Source organism: Chlorocebus sabaeus, chromosome 21, assembly GCF_047675955.1.
Source record: "Chlorocebus sabaeus isolate Y175 chromosome 21, mChlSab1.0.hap1, whole genome shotgun sequence".
Taxonomy (NCBI): domain Eukaryota; kingdom Metazoa; phylum Chordata; class Mammalia; order Primates; family Cercopithecidae; genus Chlorocebus; species Chlorocebus sabaeus.
Window position 1 is genome coordinate 96,320,452 of NC_132924.1, and position 6,603 is coordinate 96,327,054.

Consider the following 6,603-nt stretch of genomic DNA (forward strand, 5'->3'; position numbering starts at 1 on the left):
GAATAAAGCTTAGGAGATGGTGCACAGAATGTTAGAAAAATCAAGTTGGAGAGACAAAAACAGGAAATCTTTCCAAATATTAATCATTTATGGTACTCATCTGGTAATGTCTCATGTAATCCTCACAACTGACTTTTATTAAGAATCTTCTTTGTAACTACCACAAAGTCATAATTTCTGTCTTCAAGCTGTATGTATTCTGGAGAAGAGATGCAATGAAATATGTAGTAACAACGTTGCGTTGAAGGTAAATGATAGAAGCACAAGGAGTGAATAAAATATAGATGAAGGGTATGAATCCAGACCAGGGAAGACCAAGGAGACTTTCTAGAGGCGTGCATTTGGGATGAATCTTTTTTTTTTTTTTTTTTTTTTTTTGAGGCGGAGTCTCGCTCTGTCGCCCAGGCTGGAGTGCAGTGGCCGGATCTCAGCTCACTGCAAGCTCCGCCTCCCGGGTTTACGCCATTCTCCTGCCTCAGCCTCCCGAGTAGCTGGGACTACAGGCGCTCGCCACCACGCCCGGCTAGTTTTTTGTATTTTTTAGTAGAGACGGGGTTTCACCGTGTTAGCCAGGATGGTCTCGATCTCCTGACCTTGTGATCCACCCGTCTCGGCCTCCCAAAGTGCCGGGATTACAGGATGAATCTTAGGGACCATTTCAGGCAAAGAGGGCAGGACATCTTGTTTCATGAGATTCACACGTACAAGGGATCAAGGGATGAGGGTTCCTGATGCACTTAAGGGTTCCTGATGCACTTAAACACTGGAAGGTCTCTCACAGATATCAGTAGTAGTGTTCCTTCAGATTCAGTTAATTCATGACTTGGTATAGCATAAACTCTGGGATCAGTCCTGGAACAGTTGGAGTCCTGAAGCTTCCATTTATTAGCTTATTGACAATGGCAGTTTCCTAAACTCCTGTGTCTTCTTTCTTCATCTAGAAATGGGGATAATAACCAACTTCCTAACATCATTGCTATGATGAAATTGGAAAATCAAGATAAGGAACTGGCAAATGAATATATCATACCATGAATTACCTATGCTTAAAAATAGTCACAAGCACATTCTAAAATATTATTTGTTTTTCTTTATTTCTTTTTAAATCATCATACTCCAGACTTTATATTGCAGTATATCATGGCATAAGGTTGGGAATCTTTACCTCTTTAATCACCACCATATATTTTAGTGCCTAAGATAGTAGGAGCTCAATAACATCTGTTGGACCAATCAATAAGTTAGCTGATTCAAGAAACACCAACTTGTATCCGGAGGAGAAAAAAGGAAGAAACAGTTTTTCTTAACTAGTATCCTTACATAGCATACCTGCAATGTATTGGACTTAACAATTAATGACTTATGTGTCTAGGTAATAGAAGTATACTAGTCCATTCTCACACTGTTATAAAGGACTGCCCATGGTGGCACATGCCAGTGGAAGAATCCGCACTTGGAGCTTTCCTCTACTTGTCAGACCCACAGTGAATTTTTTCTTCTCAGTTTGCTGCATGTTTATGTGCAATTATAAAATTATGTGTAAATTATAAAGGAAAGAGGTTTAGTTGACTCACATGGCTGGGGAAGTGTCAGGAAACGTACAATCGTGGCAGAAGGGAAAGCAAATATGTCTTTCACATGATGACAGGAAAGAGAAGTGCTGAGCAAAAGGGGAAAAAGCTCCTTATAAAACCATCAGCTCTCATGAGAATTCACTATCACGAGAACAGCATGAGGGTAACCGCCCCCATGATTCAGTTACCTTCCACCAGGTCCCTCCCATGACATGTGGGGATTATGGGAACTATAATTCAAGATGAGATGTGGGTGAGGACACAGCCAAACCATATCAAGAAGCAAGGTTTAGTTTTAAACGTAATATTTGAGTATCCGTGTTTTTATATCCTTAAACAGTCGGATTTAAAAGTCTATTCTAGGCCGGGCATGGTGGCTTACACCTGTAATCCCAGCACTTTGGGAGGCTGAGGCAGGCAGATCACCTGAGGTTGGGAGTTTGAGACCAACCTGACCAATGTGGAGAAACCCCATCTTTACTAAAAATACAACAACAACAAAAAAAATTAACTGGACATGGTGGCACATGCCTGTAATCCCAGGTACTCGGGAGGCTGAGGCAGGAGAATCACTTGAATCCGGGAGGTGGAGGTGGCCATGAGCCAAGACCACGCCATTGCACTCCACCCTGGGCAACAAGAGCGAAACTCTGTCTCAAAAAAAAAAAAAAAGAAAAAATTTCCTAAAGATATTGCACTACTCCAGCATGAAACCAGCTCTCCCAGAACCTAGTCACAACTTCATCTTGTTAAGACCTTTTTGGATTTCTCACCTGTAAGATATACTTATTATTTCTTCACCACGGAAAATTACCAACAAGGCTCATTAATGTTCTAGCCTCCAGCCTGACCTCCTTTCCTGAGATTCATGAGGATGCTGTATGAGTGCAGCAGACAGAGAAAACAGTTCACTGAAGGTCTTGTTTGGGGTAACCCTCTGCTCCCTTTGCATGAGTTACTGTGAGATTTCTTTGCCTTTTTGTTTCTTTTGTTAACATTTTTTTCTAACCCTAAATAAAACCACAAAAGATAGATTTCAAATCAAAAAGGCTCCATACCTATACTAGTATGTGTTTTCTATTGAATATATTTTGGCTTTGTTTCTCAAGAAAATAAAAACCCTTGAGTACCCCAGGCAAGCTCCATTTATAGTTGTGAAGTGGGCAAAGTTTACCTCTGACTTTCCTTCCATTATGTCTGCAGACCTTGCTCATACGCTGTAGGCTCCTCAAACCCTGACTCTAACTCTAGCTGCTCGAGTTCTCTTTCACCAATTCCAGCATAGGTTTGCTGTCCCCACTCACCAGCCTATTCTTTACATCCCTGTCCTTCTCACTCATTTGTTCATGTATTCATTCTACAAATCTTTACTGAGAACCTAGTATGTGCCAGACACTGTGCTAGATGTTCAGGATAAAACAGTAAGCAAACATACCCCTACTCTAGAGGAATTGCATTTGGTAAGGGATATGTACAGAAAGCAAATAAGTAAAATAATTATAAACTGTGGTAATGCTCTGAAGGAACATACAAAGAGGCAAGAGTGAAAATAATAGAAGGGCGCTTCAAGGAAGTCAGATAAACCTTCTTGAAATCCAAAGGATGGTAAAAGGCCAGCCATGAATACTGGAGCCAGTCAGTTTCAAAATTTCTATTAATTTTAATGAATAATTTTATACTAAAATCGTGCTCTTGAAATGATTTAAGAGTGTTGGCTTGGGAGTCATAAAAGGCAGTATTCACATGTAGGTTCTGACATTAGCTATATCTTCCTTTAAAATGTGCATATTAATAGCCCAAAGGTGGGAGTTAAGAATTAAATGAGAAATGAATATATAGCACCTTTAACCAATAAGTGCCTATTTTATTAGCTATTATATAAAAACTAGTCAGAAACATATTGACTTAAAACAGATGCTGACGTGTATACTGGTCAGCTGAAGATAGACTGGCCTAGACCAGACATTATGCTGCTTGAGCTCTGGTATTCTGCATTTATGTCATTATGGAGTCAAGACTGAAGGGACAGCAGCTTCCTTGGGAAAGTATGGCAATGTAAGAGATCAAGGCCAATCATGCAATCACATTTCACATCTTTTAACGTTCCTCTGGCCAAATCAAGGGCACAAAGCTGAGCCCAAAATCAGGGATTATATCCTGCCGACCATGAGTCTTAAGCAAATCACATGCCACACTCAGTATGTAAATATTTTTGAACATAATTTAACCTACCACAATTACTGTGGTTGATAATAACCTAATATGTTAACCTTACTCAGGAATGTTTACATTTTCATGAGACTGTTAACAGAGAAACAAATAAATGGAGTCTATAGCAAATGATTACTATAGAGTAAGAAATAGTTGTTGTATTCAATAATTCACTGACCATGTTTCCATAATCTATTAATTTTATACATTTTAAAATTAGTACTCTATTGGATTTGTCCCAGAAGGTCACAGTTGTATTTTCCTTTTAGAATCATTATTATAGAACCACTGAGATTAAAACATTTTTCACTGGTTGATTCTAATGTAGACTTCATTTTTCGAAAGTGACTTATATATGTATAGACTAACAAAAAGAGTACTAGAGCAACAGTCTGCTTAATTTTGCTTAGGAACCACATCAAGACCTGAGTGATCAAGAAGCCTGTGTGCAATCCTTCCATGTAATTTCAAGCCAACCACTCAGACTCATTATTTTACAGAAGAGGAAAATAAAAAAATGGAGAATCATCCACATAGATAATAATCATCAGGAGCTGAGACATTCTCCAACTCTCCCTGGGGGTACAGATACTAAAATACATTATAGCCTAATTCCTGATGAAATCAATCCACCCAAATTGCCTTATATTGGTGCCAAGAGAGTTCAGGGAGAATGGTTTCCTGCATGCCAAAATCCAAGCCTGAGAGTAGCTTTCTGGGGCTCCCTTCATGGTGCACTAGAGCTTCAGAATCACAGAAAGAGCTGAAAGGTTGTCTGGAGACAAAACAATTACCCCTCCCATAGTGTGCTTGCTTTTATGAAAGAGGAAGTAGGGGCTAAAGTGAACAAAATTGCCAGAGATCATATCTGAGTTTTCATTCACAGGACTTTGAGGGCCTGTTTATCCCAGGGATGGAAATTAACTTGACTTTATAAGGTACTAAGTTGGAATCATTTTATGTTTGAACTCAATAAAAATGCTGTTAAGTTTCATTATTCCTCAACCATGAGAGTGAGGGGAAAAATCAGCATCATGCTATTTAATTATGCTCAAGGGAAAAAATCTGACTTCATGTCTCTTCCCCACCACCCCTGTTCTAGAGATGCTTTAAATATACAAAGCAAAATTTCTTTTATATTGAGAAGACAAAGACAACATCAAAAAGGACATTTTTGGATATCTGAGTTTTTAATAGCTATTTTCTGAGAGAACGAATTGGTAATTTCTGTTTTGGTCCATTGCCATATTTTGTTCTTTTTATTTATCCAGATCAGAAGATACATACTTGAGTTTTTGTGTTAACTTGAAACATACACCTAATAAGGTTAAGGCAAATTTGTGAGTATAACAAATTAGTGTGTGTGTTTGTTACAGGTATCTGGTAAAGTTAGGAAGTCTAGCCAGAAATGAAACTGCAGAAATTGCCTATCACTAAATGAGGAAAAGGCTGGTGAGCCATCTCAAGCAGTTTGAATTGTCTCCCCAGGACACTGTGAAGCTACTGTGTAAGAAGTCTAGAAAATTCCTCAAATGATAATGGAATGTGTATATAATATGAAGTCACTGTGAGTTGAACTAAGATGTTTGTCATGACCTTAGAAAGCTGTTGCATGGGATAAAAATGGATTTAAAAGAACTCTTGGAGAGAGAGGCTCCTAATAGGAGGAGACAGCTGGGAATAATGACACCCAGCTGTAAGGCCCCACGCCTACCCTGTTAAGGCAGTTAGACCCTCTACCCACACTAGGATCTTAGATCACCAGTTCTTCCTCTTATGAAGTAAGTGCCACAACCACTATTTACCATTGTTGGGAGAGTTAAATGAAACAGTGCATTAATGTACAAAACCATGTTTTGTAATCTGTCATATGCTAATCCATCAGTAAAACCTGTCAGCTCTACCTTCAGATCCAGAATCTGACCACTTTTCACCACTTGTGTAGTCCTCATGCTGGTCCAAGCCACCTTCAACTGTGACTGGAGTTTTGCAATTACCTCCTTAGAGGCTCTCTGCTTCTACTCTTGCCCGGACCTCCAACTCCCTTCAGCCTATTCTTTACAGTGTGACTGGAGAGACAATTTTAAAACATTTGTCAGAACCTGTCACTCCTCCACTCAAAAACCTACCATTGGCTTCCCAGTCTCACTCAGAATAAAAGCCAAAGTCTTTATATTAGTGTTCTGGCACCTCAGAGCCTCCACTATTCAGATTTTATCTTCTTCATGGGCTTTCATCCTGTTCACCAAACAATCCAAATATGTTCTGGTCTTTGTGACATTGCAATTGCTGCTCCCTCTGCCTGGAATTATATTCCTACAGATATCTTCATTCTCTCCCCCTGTTACCTCCTCATTGGACATTGTACTATGGTTTTTCATTTAAAATTAATCCCCAATGTGGCAGTATTGAGAGGTGGAGCCTTTAAAAGGTAGTTGAATCATGAGGGCTCTGTCCTCATGAATAGATTAATCAATGTATGGATTAATGGATTAAGGAATTAATTGATTAATGGGTTATCATGGGAGTGGAACTGGACACTTTATATGAAAAGGTAAAGAGACCTGAGCTAGCATGCTAGCAGAGTCAGCCACCTTGGTGTGTGATACCTTGAGCCACCTTGGGACTCTGTAGAGAGTCCCCATCAGCAAGAAGGTTCTCGTGAGATGTGGCCACTTGATCTTGGACTTCTCAGCCTCCACACCTATAAGAACTAAGTTCCTTTTCTTTATAAATTACCCAATTTTATGTATTCTGCTATAAGCAACAGAAAAACAGATTAAGATAGAACATTGGTACCAGGAGTGGGGTTTTGATA